At 40.1% G+C, this 12,599-nt stretch overlaps 1 long non-coding RNA gene across 2 annotated transcripts in view; it reads right to left on the reverse strand.

Moving 5' to 3' along the window:
* Positions 1-318: 318 nt before the first annotated feature.
* LOC123593355 overlaps positions 319-12,599 on the reverse strand; it is a 102,966-nt gene continuing 90,685 nt past the window's right edge. The window contains exons 4-6 of one of the 2 annotated variants that reach the window (XR_006710279.1): positions 7,692-7,830; positions 1,091-1,292; positions 319-522 (exon numbers count right to left, since the gene is read on the reverse strand). This is a non-coding gene — a long non-coding RNA (uncharacterized LOC123593355). The remainder of the gene's footprint in view (positions 523-1,090; positions 1,293-7,691; positions 7,831-12,599) is intronic. The other variant, XR_006710278.1, reaches the window with a different exon arrangement.

Here is a 12,599-nt window from a genome sequence, read left to right on the forward strand (position 1 = left end):
CGTAGGTTGAGATTCCTGAATGAGTCTAGTGAAGAAGAAGAGAGGGGTAGGAAGAGGGGAAAATCTTCAACTTGGAGGAAAACAGAAGTATAAGTATGATGATAAATGACAGTGGACGCTTGGCTTTGCTTTGGAGGGGTCGGGGAGAGAAGGATGGGGATAGTGGCGATTTACAGAGTCCACGCCCATCTGAGGGAAGCAACTTTGCTACGTGGAAATGCAAGAGCAGGTTTCAAATCTTCTTATTCAAATCTTCCCTAGAAGGGAAGCAGGACACCTGGGTTTGTACGTGAAATCACCTGAGTCGTAAACATTGGAAATGATTTTAAATTTTGTGAGAACAACAACAAAAAGGTCTGGGGGCCAGATGAGGACTGGGAGGCACCATACTGTGTCCTCTGATGTGGACAGACTAAAAGCTAGGCCAAGCCACTCACCCCAGGCATGCTTTCTGTAGAACTCCCTTGGTTAGCACCTCCCGGTCTAGAGGAAGTCCCTGGGTTGGTTTCCTTCATTAGCTGCCTGGAAGAGAAGGGAAAAAAGAGAAGCCAAAATTACTCTGAGGTCCCAAAAGAAGAAGAAGCAAACATTTGCTACAGGCCAGTTATTATTCTTTTTGTCCTGGAATCGCCTGGGGTGGGAAAATGCAGAGTCTCAGGTCCCCTCTCAATTTACTTAATTAGAATCTCTGGTGGCTGGGTCTGCTGTAGATTTCCATTTTAACAAGCTCCTTGGGTAATTCTTACCCCCACTGAAGTCTGACACTATTGAATTTTTCCACCTTTACTACAGAGGATTCAGTTACCATTGGGTCCATTTGGTCCTGTATCTAAATTTGAGGTCTCCGGTGGGAAGAACAGTAATGGGAAAGAAAGGAAAGCTTTGAGCGCCCCCTAGGGGTTATCTTGTACAGTGAACAGCTTTATCACGACCAGTGATTTTTCAGAGGTGCTAGGAATAGAAATTAAGTAGTATTTTTGAGCCCTTATAGGCATTAAGCATTGTGACTGGCCACTCACATACATTATCTGATTTCAGCCTATGAGGCAGGTACTATTATTACTTGCATTTTGCAAAAGAGGAAATCTACCTGTAAATCCAGTGGCATGGCTGATGACTCCCTCTTCCTCAATATATTTTCTTCACATGGCTTCCAGGACACCATACTCTTTTTCATTTGCTTCCTGGCTCACTGGTTATTCCTTCTCAGTCTTCATGCTAGCACTCTCTCTTCTCCAAGACCTATTAATTTTGGAGCATCCCAGGGATCAGTCCTTGGTTTTCTTCTTTCCCTGTATAATTAACATACAGTGTCAAGTTAGTTTCACGTGTACAATGATTCAACAATTCTATACATTGCTCAGGGCTCATCACATGATAAGTATACTCTTAATCCCCTTTATCTATTTCACCTATTTCTCCACCCACCTGCCCTCTGGCAACCACCAGTTTGTTCTCTGGATTTAAGACTCTGGTTTCTTGTTTGTCTCTTTTTTTCTCTGTTCATTTGTTTGTTTCTTAAACTCTACATATTAGTGAAATCATATGATATTTATCCTTCCCTGACTTATTTCACTTAGCATCATACCCTCTAGACCCATCTATGTTGTACATGGCAAGATTTCACTTGTTTTTATAGCTGAGTAATATTCCATCATGTACATATACCACCACATCTTCTGGGGCACCTAGGTAGCTCAGTTGGTTAAGCATCCCACTTCAGCTTAGGTCATGATCTCACAATTCATGAGTCTGAGCCCCACGTTGGGCTCTGTGCCTGCTTTGGATTCTGTGTCTCCCTCTCTTTCTGCCCCCTCCCCCCACCCACTTGTGTTGTCTCTCTCTCTTTCTCTCTCAAAAAAAATAAACATTGAAAAATTAAAAAAAAAACATATTCCAAATCTTCTTTATCCATTCATCTATCAAGGTACACTTGAGTTGCTTCCATAATTTGGCTATTATAAAATTGCTTCAATAAACATTGGGGTGCATATATCTTTTTGAATTAGTGTTTTTGTTTTCTTCGTGTAAATGCCCGGTAGTGAGAGTACTGGATCATATGGTAATTCTATTTTTAATTTTTTGAGAAACCTCCATACTGTTTTCCACAGTGGCTGCACCAATCTGCATTCCCACCAAAAGTGCATGAGTGTTTCTTTTTTTCCACATCCTTGCCAATTCTTGTTATTTCTTGTGTTGTTGATTTTAGCCATTCTGACAGGTGTGAGGTGATATCTCATTGTGGTTTTGACTTGCATTTCCCTGATGATGAGTGATGTTGAGCATCTTTTCCTGTCCTGGCCATCTGTATGTCTTCCAGACATCCAGACATAAGCAGACATAACCAGAATGATCTTCCTAACATGTAATTCAAAATGTATCATTTATCTGCCTAAAATCTTCCCAGGGCTTCCCATTTCAATCAAACAAAATGGCAAAGTCCTTAGAATGTCCAACAAGGCCTTCTACAAGTAGGGCCCCAACTCCTCTCTGACCTCACCTCCTGTTACTCCCTCCCTTATCCTGCTCCAGACGCACTGGTCTCCAATGCTATTCCTTACATATTCTTGGCTTGATTTGGCCTGAAGGCCTTCACCCTGGCTCTTTCATCTGCCTCAAACATTCTTCCCTCAGAAGTCTACTTGGGTAACTACGTCACTTCCTACAAATCTTTACTCAAATGTCACCCTCTCAATGTGACCAACCCGGATTCTGCTGTCGGAAATTACAAGCTGTTTTTCTCCCTGCATGCCCAAACCTCTTACCATGCTCCATTTATTCCATAGCGTTATGGCTTGGCAACGTATTACATAATTTAACTCTTTATTATGTTTATAGTTATCCCCCCCCCCACACCCCCGCCCCACACACTAGAATGTAAGCTCCAAGAAGGCAGGGATTTGGGACTGTTTTGTTTACATATAGGTCGCAAACACATAGGTCAGTGCCTGAGATTTAACAGAAATATCTCTTGAGTGAATGAGACATGAAGAGGTTACATACGTAGTCCTAAGTATTCAATACTCCATTTGACAAGTAAACCTGAATAAGAACCAATTCTTTTCTCCTTATAGAGAAACATACAGAAGCTCCATACAGTCTGTTTGGGCATCTTCTATGGAGAGGAGTGCTGAATACCAGCAGCCACAGCCCCCTTTAAAGAGGTGACACACAGCAGTGGGCTGTGTCTATCATTCATCTCTCCACCACTTGTACCACACACAGAGCTGGGCACTGTCTTCTTTACCCAATTTATTTAGGGACTGTAATGCTGAGCTACAAGTTGTATTCTTCCCTACCATGAGAAGTAATATACAGTCTGTGGGGTACATTTTTTAATATACTATACAGGTTTATCTTTTAAGTTTATTTATATTTATTTTGAGAGAGTGAGCATGAGTGGGGAAAGCGTGGAGGGAGGGAAAGAGAGAATCCCAAGCAGGCTCCACCCTGTCAGTGCAGAGCCTGATGCAGGGCTCAAACTCATGAACCATGAGATTGTGACCTGAGCCAAAATCAAGAGTTGGACACTTAACTGACCAAGCCACCCACGCAACCCTACCAAACAGGTTAAAAGATGAACTGTAACTCACAAAAAGAAGCAACATAAAAAGTCTGCGGAATGAATTTTCACTAAACATGTTACTGAGTGAGGCTGGCTTGCCATCAGCTGTACCTTGATAAGGGATGCAGCAAATGGCTCTTTGCAGGGCGTCCTGAATTGCCAGAACTTCTCTGTAATTCTCACAGAGAAGCAAGCAACAGCTTCCTGTAGTAAGTACCTTAGGCAGCTGTATCAAAAAACCCAGAGACTTCTAAGACTCAGTACCAGAAAATAAAGGGATGGGGGCAAGAAAAACCTCCATACTTCCTGAAACATTTATCCAATTTACTCACACAAATTCCCAGCAATCTGAATCACACCTACAACTCCCGCTCTCACAACTGGACAATTCGCTTCAAAGACAAAAGGTAGCTAGACAGACTGCTTAAAGATGAAAGAAAAGATTCTAGTCTATGTCAACAATTAAATTGTGTCAATGGTGTGTTTTTCGATTGCAGCAGCAAAATCATCTCAAAAGGGTGTGTGTGTGTGTGTGTGTGTGTGTGTGTGTGTGTATAATTTCAACCACGGTAACTACCTTTTCCTGTGGGAATAATTTATCCATAAGGAACCATTTCCAAATTTGGCATATTCCACGGTAGCCAGTATCTCCTCTTTCACGGAGGATGCCTGGTGGTCACTGTTATGACAAGATGGCTTCATAGCAAATGCACCTGAACTTGTTGACATACTTACTTCCCTTGACATCCAAGCCACCACACCCTCCAGGTGCTCCCTCCCTGCTCACTTTTCAGTCTCATCTCTGCTCCCTCTCATCGCCCTGACTTCTAACCATTGGACTGACTGTCACAGCGTCAAGCGTTGAACCTCTTCTTTACCTTCATTCTCTCTGCTGATCTCAGACAGTCTTCAAGATGCCATCTATATGCTGCTGACTCCTGCCTTTCTACCTCCAGCCCAGAATTCTCTCCTGAATTCTAGACTTTTCTAAAAGAAAGACTTGACTGGCATCTCCACTTGGATACCTAACAGGCATATCAAATCTAACATTCCCCCAACCAAACTCCTGATATCAGACCCCACCCCCACCCAAATCTTTGCTGTCTCAGGAAATGGTAATTCCATTCCTCCAGTTACTTAATTTAAACTTTGGCCTTCTTTCTTTCTTTCATCATGCTCCACATTCAATGTTTCAGCAAATCCCATTGGATCTATATTCAAATTCTATCCAGAATCTCATCTCTTCTCACCACTCTTTGGCCACCACCTGGTTGAACTGAAGCCATCAGTATCTGGTTTTTTTCTGGATTATTGCGAAGAGTCCCATAGCTGGTTCCCCTGCCTCAACTATTCCCCCCTTTTACAAACTATTCTGTTTACCAGCCAGTGGTTCTTACAGTGTGGTGCCAGACCAGCAGCACTGGATCACCTAGGAACTTGCTAGAAATGCAAATTCCCCTGCATCACACCAGACCTACTCAATCAGAAACTTTGGGGATGGACACAGCAACTGTGTGCTAAGAAGCCATCAGAGGTGGCTGATGCACACTCAGGTTTGAGAACTGATGCTCTACAGAAGTGGTTAGCCAGAATGATCCTTCAAAAATGCAAATCAGGGGGTGCTTGGGTGGCTTGGTCAGTTAAGCATCCGAATTTGGCTCAGGTCATGATCTCGCGGTTCACGGGTTCGAGTTCTGTGTTGGGCCCTGGGCTGAAGCTCAGAGCCTGGAGCCTGCTTCGGCTCCTTCTCTCTCTGCCTCTCCCCCACTTGTATGCTCAGTCTCTCTCAAAAATAAATAAATAAACTTAAAAAAATGCAAATCAGATCATGGTCCCCTCTCCACTCACAATCCTCCCGTGGTTTTTCTAGCTCCTTTGAGTAGGAGCCTGCCTCCTCCTGATGGCCTGCAGCCACCCTTGTGATCCATTCCCACTCACACCATATGTGTAACCACCTCTCTCTTCTCCCTTTATTCACTGTGTCTCTGCTTTGCCTCCAGGCAGGGCCTTTGGATCACTGTTTCCTCTGCCTGAGACACCCTCCCTACTCCATTCTCTCACATAACCATGTGTCCCTCTCCCTCTTTTCCTTCCAGTCTCTGCTCAAATGTTAGCTCATCAGAAGAGTTTTTCCAGTCACCATATTTAAAATTAAAAACCCCACTTCCCATCCCTTCTTGTGCTCCTTTCCCCCCTTACTCCACATTATTTCTTCTGCACAGTGCCTGTCACCTTCCAGCATAGAGTATGCTGCACTCGTTTATTTGTTTAATAGTCATTGCACCCAAGAATATACGCTCTATGAGACCGGGATCTGTGTGTATTGTATTCACTGTTGTATCATCAGAGCCTGGAACAATGCTGGCATATGGTAGGGGCTCCATAAGTATTTGTTGACTAAGCGAATAACTAAATGATGGCCAAAGCATTCCTCTGGATAAATGATACATTTCTTGTCATGATACTGACATTGCTGAAAATATTTTTAGGGCAATATTCGGGAAGAAGGGAAACCATTTAGGAGGACACTACTTGCAATAATCCTGAAGAAAGATGACAATGGCTTCAATTTGAACAGGTGGTGCATAGGAGGTGGTCAGAAGTGACTGGCTTCTGGATACAAGTTGAATATAGCACTGATGGACTGAGGTCAATTTATAGGTCACATATGGAAACGAGTCTCAGAATTTAAGGGAGATCACCCCTTTAAAAAAAGTGAAAAATACAGTAGCTCAGCTTAATTACACACATTATTTACTAGTCCCAGAATCATACGACATTTGGCTTTATTGCAGAAATCAAATTTCCCCTTGAAAAGAGAAATGGAGAACCACTGAAGACATTCACAGGCTACGAATGCAGTTTCCTATATGATGAAAGAATACATTGGATTTTCACAGGATACAATCTTATATTTGTGTGATTTAATCCTCACAGCAATCCTTTGAGATCCTTGTTATTAACCCCATTTTTCAGATGAAGAAAATAAGGCTCAGGGCAGAGGATTTCAATCCAGGCCAGGTCACACATTTTCTTGATGAGTAAAAGCCATGTGCTGGGAACAAATGTACATGCTGCCTAGAAGAGAACATTTCGGTACGTCTTATCTCTCTTGACTTCATATTCACATTTCATAAGGACAACTTCTCCAGAGGATCAGAGCCCTATAGCAAATATAAAACAGCCAGGACGATGGGGGTCAATTCTGTTTTTCCTGCTGTTCAGGCTGGGAACGAGTCTCCTTTCAATAGCCAAAGCCCTGGGTCAGGTGCCATGGTTCCTCCAGACACTGTTTCCAGTGTCCCCAGGAGAAACCATTGCCATCTTGCCATCGCCATGGGGATTTGATGCTTTCCAGGGCTATGTAGACAGCATTCTCTCAAGACAAGGAACTATTGTTTGGGTAGAAAGAGAGGGTGTTTCTCACTTCAGTGAGAATGGACTTGAATACGGATTCACATTTCAACAATGCCTCCTTTTGTAAAAATGGGTGGGTTTTTATTTATTTATTTTTTTGGCTTATGTGATTTTTTTTTTCAGACTCAGATCACTGTTTCTAATGACTATTTCTCCTACAATGTTTCTTAAGAATGTTAGGTATGTGTTCCTGGGTGCTATGCACCCAGGGAGTAAAACTCATGTTGCATATTAACCTGAAGTCTCCTTGCTATCTTGAGCAGACTCTGGGGCAGAGAGGGAGGCTGGGGGCAGGAAGACGTGGGTTCATGGGTGGGAACTGGCACTTACTGAGAGCAGCATCTAATGAGCAGACACTTCAGATACATTATTCCAATTAATCCTCACAATCACCTGAGCAGATATTATCCCCGTTTTCCAAATGAGAAATGTAATTAGGTAACTGGAGCAAAATCACACAGCTGGTGAGACTGGAATCTGGGATCGGTTCCCAGATCTCACTCTAAACCTGTTCTCTTTCCATTTCCTGTTCCAGGCTTCCTTGCTGACCTTTTTAAGCTTTAGTTTTCTCAGATGAGTCACCTGGTGGGAAGAGTATGTGAGATGGTGCTTCTGAACAAACGTCTCCATCATAGCCGCATGTCACATAATAGGTACTTAAAAATAATCAACATTTCTCCTGTCTTCCTTGTGCATCATCTCATCTTACCTTTCTGATTTCTCCTTCTCTTCTCTCTCCTATTCTTTCAGCTCCTGCTTTCTTTTCATTTTCGTATCCTTTTCTTTGTAGAAAATCAAAATCTAAAGAACTCATTCCCAGTGGCAACATAAGCTTTAAAAACAATCCCCTAGGAATAAACCAACAAGAACAATGCAAGGTCCATGTGAAGACAACTATAAAATTTTATAGAAGATATAAAAGAAGACCCAAATAAATGGAAAGCTACAGTTTCTGGATGAAAGACTTGATATTATAAAGATGTCAACTTCCCAAATTAATCCATAAATTCAATGCAATCCTAATAAAAATCCCAACAGGAGATTTATTGAATTTGATAAGCTGATTTTAGAGTTCATGTAAAAGAGAAAATGCACAAGAACAAGCAATAAAATTTGAGGAAAAAAAAGAACACTGAGGACTTTTCAGTTATCAAAATATACTAAGTTTATGTTAAACAATGTTGTATCAGTTCAGAATAAAGACATGAAAAATTGAACAGAAAAAGGCAATTCAAAAACAAAGGAACATGCATTTCAAATCAGAGCAAGAAGGATACACTATTCAAAAATTATACTGAGAGTGTTGGAAATCCTGAAAAATATTTAATTTAGATGCCAGTATCATATCATAAACACAAAACCAAAATGGATTAAATTCTAAACACTAATTAAAAAAAAACAAATCAGAAAGGAACTACATAATATATCAAGTTTTATAATGTTGGAAGAGGCAGTGATAAAGCCTTTCCTAAGAAAGACAAAAATTCCAGGAGCCATTAATAAAAAAGTCTTACTGTGAACAAACTGAAAGATCTGTATAACAAAAAAATCCACAAAAACGAAAACACAAACAAAATAAAAGGTCCCACTGAAAGTCTCTGCAAAATATATAAAACAAAATATAGTATACAAAAGCCATTAAAATCTCCTAAAGTTATTGCAAATATATAAAATACAAAACTGGTTAAAACAAATAGAGAGACAATTCACATACACAAAAAGAATGATAAAATCTAAAGTTGTTTAATGCCCAGAGTAATAAAGGAAATGCAAAATAAACCACGAGGCACACTTTATAACCAATCAGGGTCTGACACCAGTATTATCAGGTGGAAATGGGCAGTTTCTGTAGAGGCTGTGATAGTGTACATTGATATAAAATTTTTGGATGGCAAATTAGAAATATCTATTAAAATTTAAAGTAAGTACATACTTGGAATTCTATTTCTAAAAATCTGTTTTTCTGAAATATTCATTCACGTTCAAAAATAAATAAACGCAGGGGGAGCCTGGGTGGCTCAGTCAGCTGAGCGTCTAGCTTCGGTTCAGATCATGATCTCATGGATCGTGAGTTCAAGCCCCACATCGGGCTTTGTGCTGACAGCTCTGAGCCTGAAGCCTGCTTCGGATTCTGTTTCTCCCTCTCTCTCTACTCTTTTCCCACTTGCGTGTGCTCTCTCTCTCTCTCAAAAATAAACATTAAATAAATAAATAAATAAATAAATAAATAAATAAATAAATAAATACAGTCATTGCAGCTTTATTTATAATAAGGAACAATTGAAAAGGGCAGAAATTTCCCTCAAGAAGCTAATGGTTGAATGAATTTTGTGCATTTGTATTGTGGAATACTATACGATGAGTGAAAAAAAAATGAGGTAAATTTATAGTTACTACGTGAGAGTTCGAAGACATATGATCAAGTAAAAAAAGCAAGATGCCAACTGCTTTGGGTGAGGAGGACTTCTTTTTTATTTACTCTTATAACTGCACATTTGTATGCAGTTAGCACATTTTGCTTACGTAAGTAAGAATAAAAGGAATCTTACTTAATATGATCCAAAAACCACAGCAGTACCATTACTGCTGTCACGTATCCATAAACCTCACCGGGGCCCACAGGCTGCAAGAGGTCCTGGGCTACACCCTTCCAGGTAAGGGGTTGATTGGTGATACCAAGGTCAAGAGGTTGGAGGCTCAATAATGCTGAAATAATGCTGAACTATCTAGCACAAGAGGAGAAAGTTCTTCCTCAACACCGTTTACTGGTCCAGCTATCGGCAAGAATCACTTATTTCCCTCTTCTGTTTTGGACTTCATTGGAAGTCCTTTTGTCAAAGGGAACTGCAGTACCCAGGACACGACAATGCTGTATCCATCTTCTATTTCTTGATAAAATCCCTCCTGTCACGGGGGAAACACAGCACCAAGTCTCTCTCTCCTCCTTTCCCTCTGCAAAACCTTCATTCTTATTTAGCTGAAACATTTAGGGAAAACAAAACAAAACAAAAAACTACTTAAAAACAGATTTTTTGTAACAAAAACATAGGTGCATCTATAAAGGTTATGTATTAGACTTTGCACCAAGAATCATTTTCTCTGGAAAAATTCATTTAGAAAGTGAAAAAGTATCATCATTCAAAACAAGGCCATTATCCTCCTACAATTTTTTGCGTATGTATTCTAATTATTTTGCACTATGTTGCACTATTTAAAAATCTTTCTTTTTCCATGTAGGTTTTTCACCTTCTAATCATTTTGCACTGTTTTCATATATTTTTCAGAAGAGTATATTGTTTAGCCTAAGGTTCACAGGATAGCAAGCTAGAACCAAAACTGTAAGTGATCACACAAATAAGAAAGCAGGTGGGAAAAATTCTGTGCTTATTATCACTTGAAGAATAACCAAAACACTTGAGCATTTTGAGCAGAATGAACTTTGGTGTGAAAATAGGAAACCTCAACTCCACTGTTCCGCACCAGTCATTCCATGAGATGTTGGACAAATGTGTGGCCTCTTCGATATTTCACAGATAGAGGAGTTTCCTTATCTGTAAATGAACTGGATTGGATAACAATCCATTGATAAGTTGCCTGAGCTCTTACTGTGTGTTCAGAACTAGGCTATGAGCTTTATATATATTATCTTGTTTGATTCCTATCACAGCCATTTGAGATAGAGATTATTCCCTCAATTTTTTAGATGAAGATGCTGAGGCTCAGATAGAGTAAATAACTTTATTTCCCTAGGGAATACAACTAAAAGTGGGGAGTCTGGATTTGAATCCAGATCTAATTCTGAAGTTTGTATTCTTAAGCTAAGAGCTAATCATAACCTTCACTATATGTTGTTTTAAGGCTACCTTTGCATTATACTTTTACTCCTGGTGGGTTGAGGGAGAAGGAGGAGAGGTTTGAAATAAGAGGACTTTAAGATTCCCTTGCTGTTTCAGACAGTGAGTATAACTTAAAGCTTCTTCCATATCTAGAATGTTCAGATGTGGGGGGCAATACATTTCCACACCAGGCTGGAAATTTATAGTTGTGAGGGCATCCTGAAAATTTCCACTAAGATGACAAATGATTTAAGCAGCTGAAGACAGACAAATCTCTCAGCTAAAAAGACACTTCCAGGTCAGCTTCGCTGGCTAGCCTGGATGCTTATGATTCACTTATTGTGCGATAAAGTGGTGGGCTTATGTTTCCAGAGCTAATGATTCAAAAGCTTTCTGTGGTATTAAACTGAGACGCATACAGAAACAAAAGGCAATTAGAAGCAATCAAGGCATTCAGAAATTAAGATTCAATTCTGCATTTGCTAAACTCTTCATGAAGGAAATCAGTAAATTTTTTAAAGCCATGAATATGATACACAAAGAATTAAAAATCAATCAATTTAAAAATGTACACATGCTTCCCAGAATGCTTAGGGTATATAGGACTGAGCCATTTTTCACTTGTCACATTCACATTTATATAGACATGTGCCTGTGAACACTCTCTTGAGTAATATTTCTATTTCAGTTGACAGATGAATGGGTATGTAACTCTTTGAGCTCCAGAAAAATCCTTATGGCCATCTAAGACTAAAAGCCACACTGAACTATTTTTACAAGTACTTCTGGCAAAATGCAGTGAGCAGGCTTCTCTTACTTGGATTTTGGTATAAAAGATGTTTGAAAATCCCTGAAGTCACCTTCAGCTGGTAGATCTTAAGGTTTGTGAGAGTACCATCATACTCAGCCTCTAGGAAACTCTAAAGTGACAAGAAGACAGGAATAGAAATAATTATTTTTTAGGGTACCTGGGTAGCTGTCAGTTAAGTGTCCGACTTCAGCTCAGGTCATGATCTCATGGTTCGTGAGTTTGAGCCCCACATTGGGCCGCTGGCTGACAGCTCAGAGCCTGGAGCCTGCCTCAGATTCTGCGTCCCCCTCTTTCTCTGCCCCTCCCTCACTCAGGCTGTCTCTCTCTCTCTCTCAAAAATGAATAAACATTAAAAAAAGTTAAAAGAAAAGAAATAATTATTTTTCCATCCAAGCAACTCTTTGGCTTCTTCAGTTAATACTTGCATTTTTTCTCAGTGCCAAATTCAGTACCTTTAGAAGATGGAGTAAAGCATTTTACGTTTCAGACATCACCCTTCCATTAGTCACTCACGTATTTTGATTTTCTTCACATGGTCCAGTTTCTATATTTCATCCAAATTTTTCCTGCCCAGCTCCTTTGTACCTGTTGTTACCTATGTCTGAAATACTCCTATATCTCCTCTCCCTTTTCCAGCTGGCTCACGTTTTAGGTTTTAGCTTAAATATCACCCTTTGGGAGAGGTTTTCCATACTAACTGCTAAAGCATGACTCCCTACTGATGCAAGAGTGGCTCAAAATTCACAAATCAATCAATGTAATTCTTCACATCAACAAGAAAACCCACATGATCATTTCAACAAGTGCAGAAAATCACCTGACAAGGTAACAACGTCCACTCATGATAAAAACTCTCAACAAAGTAGGTTTAGAGAAAACACACCTCGAAATAATAAAGGCCATTTATGAAAAACCCACACCTACCATCATACTCAATGGGGAAAAAATGAGAGCTTTACCCCAATATCTG

The sequence above is a fragment of the Leopardus geoffroyi genome, chromosome D4 (assembly GCF_018350155.1).
Source record: "Leopardus geoffroyi isolate Oge1 chromosome D4, O.geoffroyi_Oge1_pat1.0, whole genome shotgun sequence".
Lineage (NCBI taxonomy): Eukaryota > Metazoa > Chordata > Mammalia > Carnivora > Felidae > Leopardus > Leopardus geoffroyi.